The sequence below is a fragment of the Vicia villosa genome, linkage group LG4, assembly GCF_029867415.1.
Source record: "Vicia villosa cultivar HV-30 ecotype Madison, WI linkage group LG4, Vvil1.0, whole genome shotgun sequence".
NCBI classification, from domain to species: domain Eukaryota; kingdom Viridiplantae; phylum Streptophyta; class Magnoliopsida; order Fabales; family Fabaceae; genus Vicia; species Vicia villosa.
The window spans coordinates 132409277-132430176 of NC_081183.1; the positions used below are offsets into that span (position 1 = coordinate 132409277).

At 34.3% G+C, this 20900-nt stretch overlaps 1 long non-coding RNA gene across 1 annotated transcript; it reads right to left on the bottom strand.

The window, feature by feature from the left end:
* Window positions 1–365: 365 nt before the first annotated feature.
* Window positions 366–1112, bottom strand: LOC131599688 (uncharacterized). The gene is made up of 2 exons (XR_009282884.1): window positions 876–1112; window positions 366–764 (listed from the first exon to the last, which is right to left on the bottom strand). It is a non-coding gene; the product is annotated as an uncharacterized LOC131599688 (long non-coding RNA).
* Window positions 1113–20900: the final 19788 nt, after the last annotated feature.

Genomic DNA, 20900 nt, shown 5'->3' on the forward strand with positions numbered 1-20900 from the left:
ATAATGCTAAGTGTGTGTTTTGTGGTATTGATCCGGAAAGTCGGGATCACTCTTTTTCCAAGTGCAATGTGGTGAAGGTTGTTTGGAGGGAGGGAAGTAACTATTTGGATTGGGAAACCGATAGGTGGTTTGTAGGAAGAGTGTTTACCGTGTTTTATGGATTGGTTTGCTTTATGTAAAAAAAAGAAGGTTAAAGACAGAAAATTAGGAGTTGTGTGTTTAGCTATTTTGTAGATTATTTGGTTATCTAGGAATGAAATATGTTTCCGGAACAAAGTTTGCAATTTAAACAATACGGTTTGGAGTATCAAATCTTGATTTGGAAGTGGGTGATAATTAGAGAAATTACTCACTATATTTGTAGCTTTTCCAAATTTGACAAATATCATTTGTTATTTCTTTTCTAACTCTAATTGGTTTATAATTTCTCTAATTTATTTTGTCGGATTATAACCCGGTTAACTGTGTATTTAGGTTCTGAGAATCCTTAATTCTATAATATATGTTTACACAAAAAATAATAATACTACAATGGTCGCCAACTACAATTCAACTATGATTATAACTATTTGTCACATTATTATGTTTGTATTGAAAGACAAATAAGACACTAAAACATTTTTGTTGTGTAGTTCTTCAAGTCCAGTCATAGAATAACAATATTCATTATGTGCAAGTACATCCACCAAGCAGGCATCCTGGTGTTCCTCCAGCTACGATGCACTGACTAGTAAAACAATCGATGAAGCTGGTACATATGAGACCTATGATGCAAAACAAGAATCAAAAAGTGTTATTGAAAATGGTTAACAAACTATTAATATATGTGATTCAAGAAGAAAATACTTGAAAATGGTGAGAAGAAAAAAGCTTACTCTTACTCTTAGCATCAGTTTGATTAAGAAATAGAGAAAGTAAAATCACCATAGCATAAACAAACATGAAAACTTTAGTCATTTTTTTCATTTGTATGTAAGGAGCAAAAATCATGTTACTTCTTTTTTTTTCATGATAACTCTATCACTTTATATAGTATAAAAAATCATGCTCTATTTATATTACTTCAATTAAATACTTGTAACACTTATGAAATTGCAAGATACCTTTTACAGTTTAAAATTTAAAATTGTTACTACCTCCGTTTTTTTTTTTAATTTTATAAGTTGTTTTGTATTTTTCTCAAATATTTAAAAAAGAATTTAATTGAAATATGACAGTGCAAAGAAGTTTTACATCATAAGTTAATTATAACTGTTAAAGTTTTATAAATATTTAATTTTATCTTTAATCACATCTAAATTAAGTATTACTTGTGAATGATTGTGACGCACTAACGTGTAAATTATTTTACACTTATGGTGCATAACAATTAAACTCTTTAAATAAATAATCATTGTTGTATGAAAATAAAAAATTATGATTATTATTAATTAATAACATGTGAAAGATAAATTTATATACTAAAAAAAATTAATAAATAAATATTTAAGTATAAAATAGGAAAAATATCATTAATTATTAATTAGAATTATAAAGCGATTTATATTGTGATATAATTTTTTTAAAGCGATTTGTAATAAAAAACGAAAAGAGTAATAGATATCTCTTATCTAATATACGGTGATATTTTGTATTTTTCTTATTTAACATGTTTAGATTTTATTTTCTTATTTAATTTATTTAGAAAAAGGAATCTTAATTATTTAAAGTAATCGAGGCTGATGAGATCATCCAATTAAATTAATTCAAATTGTTGTAATTATAGGATATTTAAAAATAGGGTCATGCTAACATGTGCCCTAAGGGCACATGTTAAGAGCTAAATGTAGAAATTTTTACTTAGAAATTGTGCATTGTTTTCATAAAAAGTTTATAATTAATGTGTTTATTACGTTTTCCAATACAAATTTACTATATTTAGGTTTCTTAACATGTGGCCTTGGGGCACATGTTAGCTTTATCCTTAAAAATAAATATTTTTTGAAATATTTTAATAATAATTTGCAAATTAACAAGCAATAAGCAATTGGAATTTAATTATTTATATTAACTCTTCATTACTTATAAAAGTTAATTTTTTTAACTATTGCTTTTATCACTTTATTGTAAACAGATATAAAAGAATTTGAATAGGTTATACATTCATTTTAATTCATTAAGTTAATTCATACAAATCACAAAAAGATGGGTAGTGTACCTTTCACCAATCAGATGACACCATTTAATTTTTATGTATTTAATTATTTATTATATAGAATAATTATTTGATTTTTTCAATGCATTTTACACTAAAGGTAACCTTACCCAACTTTTTGAGTTGGGTAAATAAGAATTCAGCTAGGAAGATTTTATAATTTATCGGTAATAGCCCATCAGAGAAATTTATTTTGTGGTTGTTCTTAAATTTATACTCCCTCCGTTTTTTATTATAAGTCGTTTTGGAAAAAAAATTGTATTTAAATATAAGTCGCTTTACAATTCTAATGAATAATTAATGCTACTTTTCCTATTATATCCTTAAATATTTATTATTCTCTCTCCTTTCAATTATATAAATTTATCTTCCATATGTCATTAATGAAGGATAATTTTGTAAAAACTTTCATAATTTCTTATTTTCATACAACAATTATTATTTTTCTTAAACTGTGTGAAAAGTCTAAAACGACTTATAATAAAAAACGCATGGAGTAATAAATAATTATATTTAAAGTTATTACTATTACGAATTCAAATGGTCTTTCAATGTGTTGTAAGTAAATAACCTTTCAATTCAATGAAATCAATTGAATGAATTTTAACCGTTGCACAATTAAATGGCCAAAGAAATTATTGATAAAATAATACTAATAAATATGGCTGTTCAAGATTCACTAAAATTCCCTTGCAGCTCACAAATTTTGGTGGTGAAACTATTGTTAATTTAAGTATTTGTTCTTTTTTTACAAAACAGAATTTCACTTTGAGTTGTTGTTAAGACACCTTATGAATTAGGAAAGATTATAATTGAAATTTTAAATATTTAAAAGTGTGAGAATTTTTAATGCTAGAGAGAAGCTCCAACATCTATAGCTTTCATAAACTTAAAACCAAAACTCAAACAATAACTAAATAACCAACAGTCACACCGATCAACATCGATCTTCAGACACTTTCAGACCAACCAACAAACACAAAACCAACAAAGCATCACACACACCATGAATTAAAAAAAAATATTAGAGGTGGCAAGCAGGAATAGACAAAAATAAAGAGAAAGGGAAAACAAAAACAAATAGAGAAAAAGCCAATATGGGATGAAAAAAACGAATAAATAGAGAAGCTAGAGATGATTAGAAGACTAGTTTGTTTTTATTCACTAAAATACTTTATGATTTTGGAGAAAAGAAAATGTATTCCATCTTTAATGAATATGACGACATACCGGAAGTTGTAATTCATCCTACGAGATAATAGAGGGGGAAGAGATATGGTTTTACTAGATTCAACGATGTTAAAGAATAAAGAATGTTGATTATCAAATAGATTGTGGAACCTTGTTTTGCAGGTAATATATCTTTAATCAAGGCATCGTTTTTTGATGATGACAACTGTAAAGACAATTGCAAAAGTATTTCTAAATGTCAATCATATAAAGACAACCATAAAGATAACTGATGTTAAGTCAACCATAGCGTTTAAACAGTTACGAATACAAACTCAAGGTATATGGTTTTGATAAATCTAAGATGGCAAACAAAGTGCTCTATCTAAAGCCTCAAGAAATCTCAAGCAGTATCGACACTGAGGATAATATCTGGCAAGAGGCTTGTAGAAGGAATTAATCTCCTAAGTTATTAAGTGAGTGTCCTTTTGTAAAAGCAAGGGGCTTTTTTGTAAAAGTATATGGCTATAAGCACGCGCACACACACAAACCTTTTTTTAAATACCTTAACTAAGAGAAAACATTTTCAAAAGTGTCTTTAAGTTGTGCCAGATGACTTAGGAGCAGTGGAAATAGGTAAGAGAAAATATTTGATCAATCCAATCGATTAGGACATAAATCTAATCGATTAGATCAACTCAAACTTAAGCCCCAAACTATTTAGATAGCACCTCAATGATGTACAACTACTAACAATGTCTTCTTTCCTTTTTAAATGACCAACAACAGTTATTTTTTTATGATCTAACCGATTAGGCCAAAGTGCTAATCGATTAGACAACGCTCAAAATAATTTAACGATAATTCTGTTTTGGGAATTTCTCTTGCCTATAAATAGAGGTCTCATTTCTCATTTCAAATCATTCAAAAATGTGTTTTGACACTTCTCTCTCTCTCTCTCTCTCTCTAGAGTTTTATTTAACTTTCTCTCATTAGATGTTACAACCAAATCCTTTTGTGAGAAAAATTCTTGGGGATATCAATGTAATTATAGAACGGGAGAATTGTAAAATTCAACAAGAAAATGTTATTTATACACCTTGGTTTAATACAGTCCATTTAGGGATAAAAAATAAAGTTTGAAGATTATCTAGTTTGATAATATTCCCTTGGTTCTTGTTAGCCGGTAAAACCAAGATTGGTCGAAGATTAGCGATATTAAAAATCTTTCTAGGTTTGAGATCATCATGGTTAAAATCTTAGAGGTTATTTGGTTATCCTGTTAAATCAAAATCGAGCTCAGATATTTAGAACTTGAAGACTAATCGCTACAAGGTCCGTGTTCATGGAAAGGAGACTAATCATTTCAATCCTCATTTGCGAAGGGAGAATGGTCACTTCACTCTCATCAATTTATTGGAGAAAAGACACAAATGCCCATATCCATTTTTTTGTAATATTTGGTTGAAGATCAACCAACATTTTAATGTATAAGGGGGCTCGTGAGCCTTTCCCGCTAAAAACTCTCAAGACCAAGTCTTAGGAAGAGGAGTAGGTCATTTAGTTTTGACCGAAACCTCTATAATTTTCTATGTCCTCCTTCTTCCCTTATCTTTTATTTTATGCTATTTATTTTTTGTTGTTTAATATTTGAAAATGATTTTAAAACTCTGATTTAAATTAATTTGTCAAAAAAAATTCAAAACCATATTTTTCAAAATCACACAATTCACCCCTTTTTGTGTGTGAAGTCTCAAGTCCAACATAGATATCATCATTATTGTGAGTAAGAAAATCTATGCCAATATACCAAGATTCAAAAGGGAAAATCGTAAAGGTGCAACCATAGGAAGACAACAGTATAATCAACAAAAGAGAAATGACGATCAAGTGAAGAACGCAACAAGGATAGTGCAACTTCATGCATACAAACCAAATCATATTGGGGGAGAGCGGAAATCATACGCACTAGTAGTAGGGAAAAACTAAAACAAGAGAAAAATCATTGACAAATAATCAACAGAGACAAAAAAATTTGTTTTCTCACTTGGAGTATAATGTGAGTGCTTACTCAAAATCTTCAAACCAATTGGGCACATGGATAAAATTTCATATGTTGGAATGCAAAAGGAGGACTACTACATGACTACCTTATAGAGATTTAATCACAAAAAGCCATGTCTAATGTTGGAGTTAACTTGAAAGGTGAATAATGAAACCCAAATCCCACTTTTATTGGGAGGAAACTTCTAAGCTAGATAAAGATATGAGTCGTTGGAAGGGTAATAAATCCAAAATTTTATATTTTCATCAATTAGGTTATACTTATTATATGTTGAAGTTCAAAAAACACATAAACAAGTTTGATTCAAAATTACCTAAGTGTATCTTGCTAGCTGTTTACTCTGGATTTTGGTAAACAACCACTAGTCTTCCAAAATTGATACTTTAGTTATTTACAGGACCAACTAGATTAATCCTAGGACATGCGTGTATAGTTTTTGTTTTAGGTTTTTCTACTGATAAGTTCTTCGACGCTAATGGTGAATTTAAAAATAGTGCAAAGATTGTGTATGAAAAATAAAGGCAATAAAAGTAACTTTGACTGGAATTTAAAGAGAATGAAAATACTGTTAATGTAAGTAAATTGACATTGAAATGAAAGATGGTGTTTCATACGTGCATATTCTCAGAAAACTCTTTTCTCAACAACACTTAGATACTTTGAGTGATTTTGAGTTTGGTACAATATTGAACACACAGAAATCTAATGTTAAGACTCCTATTTATACTACTTCGACAGTAACGGTAACGAACAGTCTCTTCTCCAGATAAAGCCAAAATACAGTTACCAACCTTATTTTAAAATATCTTCATCGAACTCACTTTCGAATTATTTCAAAAACCTTCTAAGTCCTAGTGTAACACAATTTCTCCAGTATGGAAACCTCTTCGCTAGGTCTCAGCCAAAATCATCTAACTTTCCATCAAAGTCAGCTTGTTTATCTCAAATATTTCCTTAAGTTTTACTAGGACATCTCACACCTTCTTGAACGTAGAAATTACAGCCAACACTAGGATACTCTGAAAACTCAAGTTCATAAGTGTATAATAAAAAAATCTTCATTGTTGAAGAATCAATTCATGTATGGTTTAATGACAACAAAATTTAATATGATACATCTAATCTAGTTGAATAATTTGTAGAAATCCATATACTTTAGCACCTAGAACCCCTAGAGAAATTTCATATGTATCTCTAGTGAATAAGATGTTGGGCAAGAAGCCTCTTGTGAATCAAATGATATCAATGACTTTGATTCTAGTCATCCTTGGAAGTATAAGCCTCCACATCCAGGAGATATCACTTTTAGAACTAAGAAAGATCCTCTAAATACCTATTCATCACTAAAAAATGATTACTCCTACAAGGGAGTACTATTTATTATAGAAAATCTTTCATAAATGAGGCTCAACATACACTTCTTCTTCCATATTACCATTAAGAAATGCAACCTTAACATCCATTAGATGTATTTTCCAACTATTTTAAGCTGATATCGAAATAAGCATTCTAATTGTATCTAACCTTGCAACAGGAGCAAATACCTCAAAGTAATCAATACTTGGTTTTTGCTTGTATCCTTTTGCCACCAACCTTGCTTTATAGCGATCAATCTCACCCCTTGGTTTTTACTTTGTCTTGCACACCCACTTCACTCCTATAGCTTTCTTGTTTGCTGGTAACTCTGTCAGCTCCCATGTTTTATTCTTCTCTATTGCATTGATTTCTTCATTCATGGCTTTTCTCCAATTTTCATCATCAGCTGCTTCTTCAAAAGTAAATGGCTCACAATCTGCAAATAAAGCACAATTGATAATCTCCTCATCAGATGGGTCATTATCATTACCCAAAACACAATCTTGCAATCGGCTTGGTAATTTACACGGCCTTTGTTGTCTGTTGGATGTTTCTGGTTCATCAAGTGTTGTTTGTTGTCTGTTGGATGTTTCTAGTTCATCAGGTGTTGGATTATATTCAGTCTCCTCTTCATAGTCATTTGAAGTTATTATTGGATCTTTTTGTGACTTTGAGGACCAATCCCATATTCCTCCTTCATGAAAAGTCACATCTCGACCTATAATCACCTTCTTTGTCTCTGGATTGTACTTCTTATAGGATTTTGAGTTTGAACTATAACCAACAAAGATACATCTTTCTCCTTTGTCATCTAACTTCTTTCTCAATTTATTTGGTACATGGGCATATGCAATGCATCCAAAAACTCTAAGGTGGCAGATTGAATATATTCTTCCACTCCAAGCTTCTTCGGGAGTCTTTTCTTGAACACTTTTTATTGGACACCTGTTTAAAACATAAACTGGAGTAGAAACACATTCTGCCCAAAATTCCTTAGGCATTTGTTTGGCCTTTAACATGCATCTCACCATATCCATGATTGTTCTATTCTTTCAGCAACTCCATTCTGCTGAGGTGTATATCTTGTTGTTAATTGATGCTCAATTCCATGTTTCTCAAAGAAACTTGTACCAGCGAGGTACTCTTGGCCTCTGTATGTTCTCAAAGCTTTGATTCTACAACCACTTTGTTTTTCTACAAATGCCTTGAATGTCTTAAAGGCATCACATGCTTATGATCTTTGTTTCAAGAAATACACCAAAGTCTTCCTACTAAAATCATCAGTAAAAGTAATAAAGTACTTACAACCACCTGGTGTTGGTATTTCAATTGAACATATGTCTGAATGAATTATCTCTAGCAACTTCTTCGCTCGCCAAGACATTCTAGTTGGAAATGAATCTCTATGCTTCTTTGCAATTTGACAAGTCTCACATACTCCATTTGGAATATTCACAACAGGCAACCCATAAACATATTCTTTTCTCGACAAGTAATTCAAGCTAGAAAAATGAAAGTGACCAAATCTCATGTGCCACAACCAATCGTCATTTGGAATGATAGAATTCAAGCAAGGAAATTTTTCATGTTGAATTTTCAAAGGAAATAAGCGGTTCGGTGTCATTCTTACCTTTGTGATAAATTTACCATTTCTGTCAATCAACGTTTAAAAACCATTGTGAATTTGCATGTTGTAACCTTTCTCTGACAGTTGCCCCATACTCAAGAGATTATGATGGAGAACAAGAGCATAGAAAACATCACCAATAAAGTTTTGAGTTCCATCTTTCAACCTGGTAGAAATTCGGCCTTTCCCCAAAATTGAAATATTTGAATTGTTTCCAAACTTCACGATAGATTGTACCGTTTCGTTTGGAGAAGAAAATAATTCCTTTTTCCCACACATATGATTACTACACCTAGTATCCAGATACCAAATATCTTCTTCTTCAGAAAATGTATTACTGGCTAAAAATAAATTTTGTGGATTTTCAAATTACTCACCGGTATTTTGATACGAACTTTATGCCACATTTGCCTGATGTTTGTATCTGCAATCAGCTGCTTTGTGTCCAAACTTTCCATAGTGATAACAAATATAATTCGTCCTTTCTTGGTTGTAGTTACCTCTTCCTCGACCACGATTGTTAAATCTGAAATTTTTTCCTCGACCACAATTGTTGTATCCAAAATTATTTCCACCTCTTCCTTGATTTAATGGATTGAAATTATTGTCTCTCTATTGGTTGAAGTTTCCACGTCCTCTTTCTCCAAAATTTCCTCGGCCTCTGCTTCTAGAACTTCCTCTCCCTCTGTTGAAATTATTTGGACCTCTTTCTTCTACAATATGACTTGATTCAAAAGTGTGGTTTAAATTTACCTGACTCTCGAGAGCTTCTTCTTTTACTACTTTCTCGGTCTTTTCTAATATTCTATTGACATGACTTTCAATGCTTCCCTGTAACTCTGTTACTGACAAAGTGTCAGTGTCATGGGACTCAATTACTGTAGTCACCACATGGTCAAACTTCATTGGCATCGTACGTAGAATAGTTTCTACCACTTTGCTATTTGGAATATCTTCTCCATATACTCGCATCTTGTTGATGAGATTTATAACACGAGAAAAATATTGTTCTACTGTTTCTGAATTTGACATCTCATACCTTTCATATTCTCTACGCAGTGATTGTAATTTGGACTTCTGAGCCTTCTCTACTCCTTTATGTGACAGCTTCAATATGTCCCACGCTTCTTTAGCAGTTTTTGCATTTGCTATTTTGCCAAATATTGAGTAATCAATTCCTTGATGATTTTATGGTTTGGATCTTTAAAATGTGCTCAACTTTTATTTTATGAAGATTTTTGCCCCCTCTCTATCTATCTATCTCAATTCACCGTGAATTATGTTTCATCTCATCCATGTAGATCACTAAACTTCCGAATCCATTTGTAAGCAACCTTGATTGCATCGCAAACTTTCTCTTGTAGAACACTTAGGAATTTATGTTGACTAGGCCTCTTCACGAACCACTTTGCTCGTCTTGCGAGTTCTTTTTTACTCAAAAGCTCCAAACTTTCTGGCTTATAGCTTGCTAAGCTTTGGATAATTTTTTTATAGAAAAGTTCATTAATTAGTTCTTGTTCGTTTTCTTATAAAAAAGTGTTGGAAGAGTGTCAATATATATAGATAGATAGGATAGTTTCTAGTTTATTTACTAATTCTAGCTTTAGCCAATATATGGATGCCACGTAGATTTCCTTTAGCTTCATGACATCCACATCCTCTTATCTTATCCATTGTATATATACCTCAGCTTGTACAGTGTTAAAGTTTCAATGAATGAAGGATATCTTTTCTGTTGTTAGATTGTAACCGTTTTCTGTTGCAATGTTGATTTATGTTATTCACATCTTCTTCTTCAGATGGTGTCACCAAGGTGAAGTTTTCACCATTAACATGGTATCAGAGCTCAAAAAGCTCTGGTAGCCATTGTTGTTGTTGCTTTCTCGATTGTGAATCTTTCGGTTTTTCTTGCTCCATTGGAGTGTTCCTCTTCCTCGATTCACAATCATTTTTCTTTGCTTGTACTCTTCCTTCCTTTCTCATCTGATGGCATACCAGAGCTATAGCGACTTCTCCACAAACTCCACGAATCCTTTTTATCTCCATCCGAACGAGAATCCGTCTCTTGTTCTTGTGTCGCCTTTTCTAGATGACAAGAACTACCATACTTGGGCTAGGTCAATGCACATTGCATTGATATCCAAGAACAAGGAACGATTCATTGATGGAACTATCACGAAACCTCCCGTTTCAGATCCTCTTTATGCTCCGTGGATTCGCTGCAATACGATGGTCTTAGCATGGATTCACCGTTCGATCTCTGAATCAATTGCTAAGTCCGTTCTTTGGATCAATACCGCAGCTGGCGTGTGGAAGAACCTTCAGATTCGCTTCTCTCATGGTGACATTTTCAGAATTTCTGACATTCAAGAAGATTTGTACACATTCCGCCAAGGTACTCTTGATGTCTCCAATTATTTTACACAGATGAAAGTTATGTGGGATGAACTTGAAACCTATCGACCTATCACTGCTTTTTGTTGCGTTATTCCTTGTTCATGTGGTGCTCTTGCATCAATTCGTCAATACCGTGAACAAGATTACGTGATTAGGTTCCTTAAGGGTTTGAACGAAAAGTTTGCCCATTCTAAGTCCCAAATCATGATGATGAATCCTTTACCAGACATTGACAAAGCTTTCTCTCTGGTTATTCAGCAAGAACGTGAATTGAATCACTCCAATCCTATTGTCCCAACACCTAACAACAGCTCTGAAGAGTCTGCAGCTTTTCACACCAATTCCTCTAATGGCACTGGTAATGGCTACAACAAGGCTGGTAACAACTATGGTGGAGCTAAGGGTCATAGTCGGGTCTGCACTCACTGTGGCAGAACTAACCACACGGTTGAGACTTGTTTCCAAAAGCACGGCTATCCACCTGGCTTCAAGATCAAAGGAAAATCCACCAATTCAGTTACTCAAAGTGACATGCCTCCTGATGCAGCCTTGGAACCCTCTCAGCAGAACTCATCCAAGTCCTCATTTGGTTTTACTCAAGAGCAATATCAAGGCATTTTGGCATTACTTCAACAATCAAAACCCACTCCTCAAGCCAATTCTATTACCACATCACCTTTTGTCCTGAACACTCATTCTCATAATGAACAAGGTAATAATCCTTATCTATGGATTCTTGACACTAGGGCTACAGATCACATCACTTTTGATCTTACAGTCTTTACCTCTTACAAATCCATAATACCCATACATGTTAGCTTACCAGATGGATCCCAAGTCACTGCTTCAATTTCTGGCAGTGTTGCTATCTCTCCTGCTCTTATCCTTCATAATGTCTTATTCATTCCTAGTTTTCGTGTTAACTTGATTTCCATTGCTAAGCTTGTAAGTAGTAATCATTGTTTTGTGCAATTTACTGATAACTCATGCCAAATCATGCAGAACCATTCGAGGGCAATGATTGGTATAGCTAAATTTCAAAGAGGGCTTTATGTTCTTGAATCTTCTGCTCACCATAGTGCTTTCAATTCTTTTGCTCAAAATCCTGGTAATCTGTGGCATTTAAGATTAGGCCATGTTTCAAATATAGGTTTACAACACATTTCTAAAATTTTCCGTTTTGTACCTTCACATTGTAATAATGACATTCCTTGTGACTCATGTCACTATGGCAAACAAAAGAGGCTCCCTTTTCCTCATAGTTATAGTAAATCTAATGTTGCATTTGAAATTCTTCATGCTGATGTTTGGGGCCCATTCTCTACTATATCTGTGTTAGGTCATAAATATTTTCTGACCCTTGTAGATGACTATACTAGATACACATGGACTGTTTTCCTTAAAAGCAAAAATCAAACTAAAGAATATCTTGTCAAGTTTATTGCATACATAGAAAACCAATTTCACTCTTCCTTAAAATGTCTCAGATCGGATAATGGTACTGAGTTTATAGCATTATCTGAATTCCTTGCCTCTAAAGGCATTCTTCATCAGAAAACATGTGTAGAAACCCCTCAGCAAAATGGGGTGGTTGAACGCAAGCATCAACACATTTTGAATGTGGCTAGAACTTTATCTTTTCATTCTTACATTCCTCTCAATCTCTGGAACTTTTGCATACAACATGCTATTCATATAATCAATAGATTACTCACACCTGTTTTAAAGTTTAAATGTCCATATGAATTACTTTTTAAACAACCACCTTCTATTATTCATTTGAAGGTTTTTGGCTGTTTAAGCTATGCTGCCACTTTACAGTCTCATAGGATAAAGTTTGATAGTAGGGCTCGAAAATCTATTTTTTTGGGATTCAAGGATGGCACCAAAGGGTACATCCTCTATGACTTGACTAATCACAGTATTTTTGTATCTAGGAATGTCATTTTCTATGAGCAGGTTTTTCCTTTTCAGCCACAACAGTACAAATCTCACTTCCCAAACACATCCCAACATCAACACCTTTATGATGATCCTTCTATTATCCATCAGTCCCCTATTTCCACTAATGTATCTAATCCTTTGGACAATTCTGCTTCATCTTCCACTCCTAATCATAATCCTCTTGGTCCTAGCCCTGTCCCTATCAACAGCCCCAACTCTACCCTATAAATTACTCCTTTAGTCAGTCCTGTTAACTGTCGCGGGCGAAAAATCGTTTTGTTCCTCTTTTTTGTGGGATGAGACACCTGATGCCTTCTTTGGGCTCGAGTGCTCATAAAAAATGATTTTTCTTTTGTACCGACCAAACTTTTTATTATTTCCAAAGGAGGAAAAGGAAAAAAGCTGCAATAACCTAAAAGTGGGGGGAGAGATCTTGGGTAAGAGGGTTGGTTATACGAAGGGAAGGTATTAGCACCCAACGTATCTATAGTACTCTATAGGTTTCTTTGTTTTGTTTATTCCATTCTTGTTATGGTGGGGGTTCTTGTGAGAAAGAGGTGGGACCTAAAGTGTTTGTTTGATTATGCTCGCAAAGATCATCGCGATCCTCTGCATACATATCCCTTAGAGGGAATCAGAGCATCTGTAGCTCGGGGTCTACGGGTGCTAAGGTTTGAGTGGTTTTTTTTGTTTGTTTTGCTCGCCAAGGATCGACCTTGTGCCTACGTATTCTCAAAGGGATGTTGAGAAAGTCAGAGCAATCGTAGTTCCCACTTATGCTAGTGGAAGCAAAGGAAAATAGACAAATGTCATCTAAATGCTAGATGTATCTAATCTATATCATCACATACATCTGTTTGTTTTTTGTTTGAAAATCTTTTCATTATAAGCCTGGGGCCATGCCACTTAGGGTGCTTAGAATGATAAAGATGTTTTTGTTTGTTTAACCAGCCTTGTGGCAAAAGTTTCAATGAAGTCAGCCTTGTGACAAAAACTTTGATTAATCAGCCAGCCTTGTGGCAAAAGTTTCAATGAAGTCAGCCTCGTGACAAAAACTTTGATTAATCATCCAGTACGGTGGTAAAACAGTTTGATTGATTAGCCAGCCTTGTGGCAAAAAGTTTGATTGATTAGCCAGCCTTGTGGCAAAAAAAAGTTCGATTGATTGATTGTTCGTGATGATATAGAAGAGATACTCCTAGCATAGAGATGAAAAATGTCTAATCTCCTAGGGTATTTGTTTTGGATATTGGGGATGCTTATAAGAAGCCCGTGGGTCCTTGTACGAAGCCCAAGAGGAGGCTATCCGAGGGTCCTTGCATTGTAAGCCCAAGAGGAGGCTATGGGAGGGACAATCCAGGGTCCTTGCATTGTAAGCCCAAGAGGAGGCTATGGGAGGGTCACTCGTTTGTACAAAGCCCAAGGGGAGGCATGGTATAGTTGGTTTGAGCTCTTAGAGCGATTTCACCGGGAAACCATACTCTATGTCCTAACCTAAACTAGGGAGATTCTTTGCACGAAGCCCAATAGGAGGCTATGGGGAACCTAGTGTTGTACTAAGTTGAACAAGCACACATATCACACATATGAACAAACATGAACAAGTATGAACAAACATGAACAGGTATGAACAATTATATATATATATGACAGAGTGTGTGTATATAATGGAGTTTATGAAGGAAATATACCTGTAAGCATAATCCATTTGCATACACGGGGCTCGGGACTCATACTCGGGGAAAGGCCCACTTGAGTTTATTCAAAGTTATGTAAACAGGTATTTACAAAAGGGCTTGGGACTTATACCTACATGGAGGCCCATGGTATATTTTTGGGAAGATTTAAAGAAACCTTCATTTTTGGTTTGTTATTCAAAGTTAAAAAAAACAGATTGAGATATGTACAAAAATGTGTGTGTACAATGAAATACCTAATTTCATGTACAGGAATGGGTATGTACAAAAGGGGCTTGGGACTTATACCTACATGGAGGCCCGTGTTTTATTTACAAAACATGGTTGATTGTTTATTTACAGACGCGTCGTTTGTTGTTTTGAAAACAGTTTGAAAAGTATTGTTTTGAAAGAGTTTTCTGTTCAAAGAAAAAAAATTGTATAAAAGGAAAAAAGGAGTGGGTCTTATACTCTCTAATATTCGAGAGGCCCCACATCGTTTTGAAAATCAATTGATCAATTAAAAAGATTTAATCAATAGTTTCAAAAAGAAATGGTTTATTGTTTTGAAAAGAATGATCGTTTGTTTTAAAACAATTTGAATTTGACAAAAGTCAACTTAATTAAGTAAAAATCAAATTTTAATGCTTAATTAAGGCCTAAGTGATTTAGGGTTTGATCACAAAAAATATTTACAAGTGATTAGGTTAAAAATCAAATGAAAAACAATATTTTAAAGTATTAAAAAACACTTAAAACATGTCATTTTAAACCTATTTAAAAATGTATTAAATAAATCTTTTTTGATGATTTTTTTTTGGTATTCATAAAATATGTATATTAAACAAAGAGTATGCAAAAAATGAAGTGAAAATAATGAATTTTGATTGGTTAAATTAATTGGTGAAGTTGTTAAAGAAAATGAAAGAAAATAGTGTCAAAAAAATGTTTTGGTCCTGCCAGGTTTTGAACCCACGCCCTCTCTCTCACAACTCAAAACACTTTCCAACTGAGCTGCGCGCGCAGCTTGTTATTCACATGCTTTCATTTAATTATATTTGAAAACAAACATTTGAATTTTTCAAACCAAAAAACGCGCCAAGAACACACCTTCAACTGATTTTTGAAAATCTTTGAAACTGGATTGTTTTGATCAAGTAGATAGTCTATCTTGCTCGGTTTTGGACGAGGAACACAATGGTATCATTTAATTGCATTTATTTTCACTCTAAGATCATTGGTTTTCTGATGAACACGAAGAACCCTAATCTTATGATTCAATCTGAAATTGTGTATAATTGATGAATTGTGAAATTGATTGAGGGCTATTGATCAGTGATAGTGCAGAAACAAGATAGCAACTCAATTTTTCATTTATGATGCATGTATGTATGAGTTTGAAGTTCATAGCACTTACCTTCAAAAACGGCCAAGCTGGGATTCGAATTCTGCAATAGAGGTGTTACAGAAGTTGTTTGATGATCTGGATAGCTTCAATGGACCATATGGAAGGTGTCTGGATGCTTGGAGTGGATTGAAAACATCTGGACCAGTTGGTGGAACCCGATCTGCAGTTGCTTCAAGTATGAATCGAGCTTAGTGATTCTGAAGTTTTTGATTGATGATGAGTGTTGGGATAGTTCATATGTGACATATATGAGGTGTTGGAAGTGTTAGTTTGGACAGATATAGCTTGGTATGGATTTTGGCATGATAAGGTTCAATATATGCAAATATGGAAGTGAGGTAGTGATTTTGAGTTTTGAGGTGTTTTTGGGTGTATGAGTGATTCAAACACATCCCATATGGTGTTTATGGTTTGCTAGAATCATCATTTTGGCCATAGCTTCAAGGATTTGGAGGTTGACATTTCTACCTCTTTGAAACTTAAGAAACTTGCATTCTAAGAAAGAAGAGAGAAAACCTATAATTGTGAGGTTTTGGTGTGAATTGAAGAGTGATTTGCACCTCTATTTATAGGCCAAGAGTTCTGAACTCAGACCTTTGCAAGTTGATCAAGAATTGGTGATTTGGCTTAAGAGATAAAAAGGAATCTTTTACATTTAATGCAAAATGGTTAAAGTGACCAAACCATGGTTAAAACTCAAGCTTCTTATCCTCTTCCATTCTGATCTCAAATCAGAAAAATATCTCCAATTATTGCCTCTATGCATCATTATTTGGATCATTTGGCAAATTGGCTCATAACTTAGTGAAAATGGCATGAAATTTCAAGTGAAAAGTTCACTAATGTCAAAATTCAAAACCATAGCTACACTTCAAATTTTTTCATGCTCTTGGACATTTTGGAAAGCTCATATTACACACTTCAAAACCCTAGTTGAAAGTTTCTTCAAGATCTTTAAGGAAGTGGGTGAAAAAGATCCATGAACTTTGAGAAAAATGAAGTTTTAAGTGAAGTTTTCAAAAAGTACCAACTTTGAAGCTCCATATCTCTTAAATGGTTGATCTTATGGAAAAAAATTATATGTGTCAAAGTTGTTCATTGGATCAAAATCTACAACTTTCATGTTGGAAGTTTTTTTCAGTTTGTAGGTGAAATTTTGAGTTATTCCCTTCCAAAGTTTGGAAAAAACCATGAAAAACACTTAGAAATTTTTCTAAGTATGAAAAGTCAAACTTTGACTTTTTGATTCTTGATTGATTTTCTTGATTTTTCTTGATCAAATGACTTCATATATCATATATTGATGATTCAAAACTTCAAAAGTCATGGTTGACCAAAATTCCCAAAAGTCAAAGGTGTTCTTGTACAGTTGACTTTTTCAAACGAATCGCGTTTCTGGAGATTTCAAATGAAACAGGCTATCCTCACCAAATGAATGGTATGAATGGATCACATTGAAGCATTAGAGGATATTGGGTCATGGTTTGAGTTGTGGCACCATGTCCTGATTAAAAAGTCAGTTGTTCAGTGAATTAGGTCAAAAACCCTAATTGTCGACCCGATGAAATTGATGACTGTGGATCTTGAATTGAGATGTAATTCCCATTGGATATTGTCATAGGGATTATTTGAAGATGATTGAAACCTTTGATTGACTTCCTGGGGATTTTTAGAGTTTCCCAAATGTGATCCCTGATTTCAGTCCCTGATAGTTCAAAACCCTAAATCTGATGATTTGAAATTTCACTGTTGATCAATCTTTGTGTAGGAGATGTCTTGAGCAAATAGATTAGGTCAAAATAATGCACTTTGGGTCTTGAGGTCATGTCCCAAGTCATTAGGTCAAATCCTGAGCAAAAATCAGGAGTATGCTAACTTCAGTCAAAACCCTAATTCAGTCGATCCAAAGCTGCTGAGCTTGTTGAAATGAATCTCTGAGGACCAAATATTGATTGTAGATGAATATGATTCTTTTAGATGAAGGGAGAACAAAACCCTAATTGACTGTTATTTGCACTGATGAGTGATTTCCTGATTAAATCCCTGCTGAGCACAAGTAACAAACACAAGCTATGCAATTTGTTAGAGATGCAAATGATGCATATGCAGATGATATGAGGTGGTATCTTAGGTCAAAAATTGGGGTATGACAGATGCCTCTATTTAAGTTTCTTCAACCTGAGACATGAAGATTGAAAATCTTCGTTTTGATAGGGTGGAAGAGACTTAAATATCAGAAGACGCGAATTTTGGACCTAAGATACCAAAATTGCGAATGATGCAAGGATGTCTTTACCGAGGGAATATCAAGAACTGACTCCACTGGGGAAAAGAGATTGGGAAGGATGTCTCAATCCGTTTTAGGAAGAGAATCCGTTTTTCGGGAAAGCAAGTGTATGCTTCACCGGGGAATGATAGCTTTGTAAGAAAAGCTTACCTATCGACATTATCGACTATCAGCATGGGGATAGACTTGTTTAATAATGCGAAGGTGAAAGGTGTGAAACCGTATTACCGACTATCAGCATGGTGACAGACTTGACAAGGTAAAAAGAGTTTCAAAGGTTCGGTTAATATTACCGACTATCAGCCTTGTGATAGACATGTTAAATAATATAACCAGAACAAAAAGTTACCGACTACCAGCCTCGTGATAGCGATTCTGAAGACAAGATCAATTATCAGCCGAGTGATAAAATGATTCTGGAGACTTTGCTAGGGAAATTACTGGTTATTCAGCCTTGTGAACAGTAATAAGGCCCTGATTTGTCAAATGATCTTCATGATTGATTTCCTTGAGAGGACATTTTTTGAAAGAAATATAAACTGCTCAGATGATGAGGCTATTGTTTATGGTTCTATTTTTCACGACTCTGTTTGAGGAATCGGAATTTGAATCTCTGGTAAAGACAGGGTTCTAACCAAGAATGAATTGGAAAGAAACAGTCAAACAAGACTTTGTACCCATGAGGAATGAACTCAAATGGGGATTTTCTCCTTTGTTTTGAGAGGAGAAACTAAAGCAACCTTCTTCCACGAGGAATGATCTCAGTGGGGAACTGGAGAAAGAAAGGATGTTATTTCTGCTTATGGGTGACAACCTACTGGAGAGATGACACGCCCATACTTGTTTCTTTTTTCTTTTCTTTCTTCTTTTTTCTTTCTCTTCCTTTTTCTTTTTTTTGGGATAGATATATCCTGAACAAGTGATTATTGAAGCAAACGTTGAAAAATGCAAGAATGCATAAATGATGCAAATATGTATAAATGATGAATGTCATGAATGTAGCACGCATGCTGACGAAACTGACAGACAAGGAAGTATATACTAGAGAAGGACCAACGTCGCAATACAACCAGATACTTGGCAAATGTTCTTCAACACGTTGTAGATAGCACGGGTGATGAATGGTGTTGCGTGCTTTAAACTTCTCTGGGGAAGATGAGCATCTTTTCTTATTGAGATGGAAGAACCTTTTCACTGGAGATAGAAAATCTTCGTTACTGGGGATAAAAGACCTTCTTCACTGGGGATAGAAGAGCTTCTTCACTGGGGATAGAAGAGCTTCTTTACCTCGAGGGATACTTGCTTCAAGAATTCTTTTCTGGGACAAGAATACCGTTGTCTCAATAATTTTTTCAGGGAGAATCCTTTTGTTCATCCTATGGAGACGACTGCTGATGTTCCTTCCGTTGTTCACAACTCAAAGGAAAATTTCGCTTTTATTTTGAAAAAGAAAAGTGAAGTAAATTCATTTAAAACTTATTTTTTTCTTTTTTGTTTCAAAAGTGAATAACATAATTAAAGCGTCATTTTGCAAGCTAAAAGAAATTAAGAATTGCAAACAAATGGGCACAAGGCTCAAATTTATTTAATAGGATGGTAATCAGCTAAAGGCGTGATTCCATAGAGTATTTACAAAAGTTGGAAATGGTAATTATGCGGAAAAGGCTACATTGAAAGCAATAACCACTATTCCCCCCTAACAACTTTGAGTTCCAATTGTGCTTGTCGCTTCAGATTGGCGATGATTTGATTGAAGATCCTTTGATGAAAAAGACTCTTCAGGTGACGAAGTATGGACTGATGCAGTTACTTTGTCATAAATCCCTAATTTTTGCCTAGATTGCCCTTTCAGGTTTTCAATCTACCAGGATGATTTTTTTCTGTTTATTGTCTCTAATTTTTGCCTGGACCGCCCTTTCGGGTTTTCAGTCCACCGAGACGCTCATTTTTGCCTAAGTCGCCCTTTGCGGGTTTTCAACTTACCGAGCTGTTCTTTTGTTCTTTTTTTAGACAAAGTATTTCTTGACTGCATCAGCATTCACAGGATGTGGGAGTTCGTCACCATCCATGGTTGCAAGAGTCATGGCGCCGCCAGAAAATGTTCTTTTGACAACATACGGGCCTTCATAATTAGGAGACCATTTGCCCCTAGAATCTGGTTGAAAAGACAAGATCTTTTTAAGCACGAGGTCGCCTTCTTGAAATTCACGAGGTCGAACCTTTTTGTTGAAGGCTTGTTTCATCCTTGCTTGGTATAACTGTCCATGGCATAGAGCAGTCATACGTTTTTCTTCGATTAAGTTCAACTGATCGTATCTGTTTTGACACCATTCAGCCTCTGATAACTTAGTCTCCATGAGGACTCTCATTGATGGGATTTCAACTTCTACGGGGAGCACAGCTTCCATGCCGTATACTAGAGAAAAAGGAGTTGCCCCTGTTGAAGTACGCACTGAAGTACGGTACCCATGTAAAGCAAATGGCAGCATTTCATGCCAGTCTTTGTAAGTGACGACCATTTTCTGGACGATCTTCTTAATGTTCTTGTTGGCGGCTTCGACGGCGCCGTTCATTTTTGGTCTGTAAGGAGAAGAGTTATGATGCACAATCTTGAATTCCTCACATAATTCTTTCATCATCTTGTTGTTCAAGTTTGAACCATTGTCAGTAATGATCTTGCTGGGAATACCATATCGGCAAATGATGTTATTCTTGATAAACCTCACAACCACTTGTCTTGTAACATTGGCATAAGATGCTGCTTCGACCCATTTGG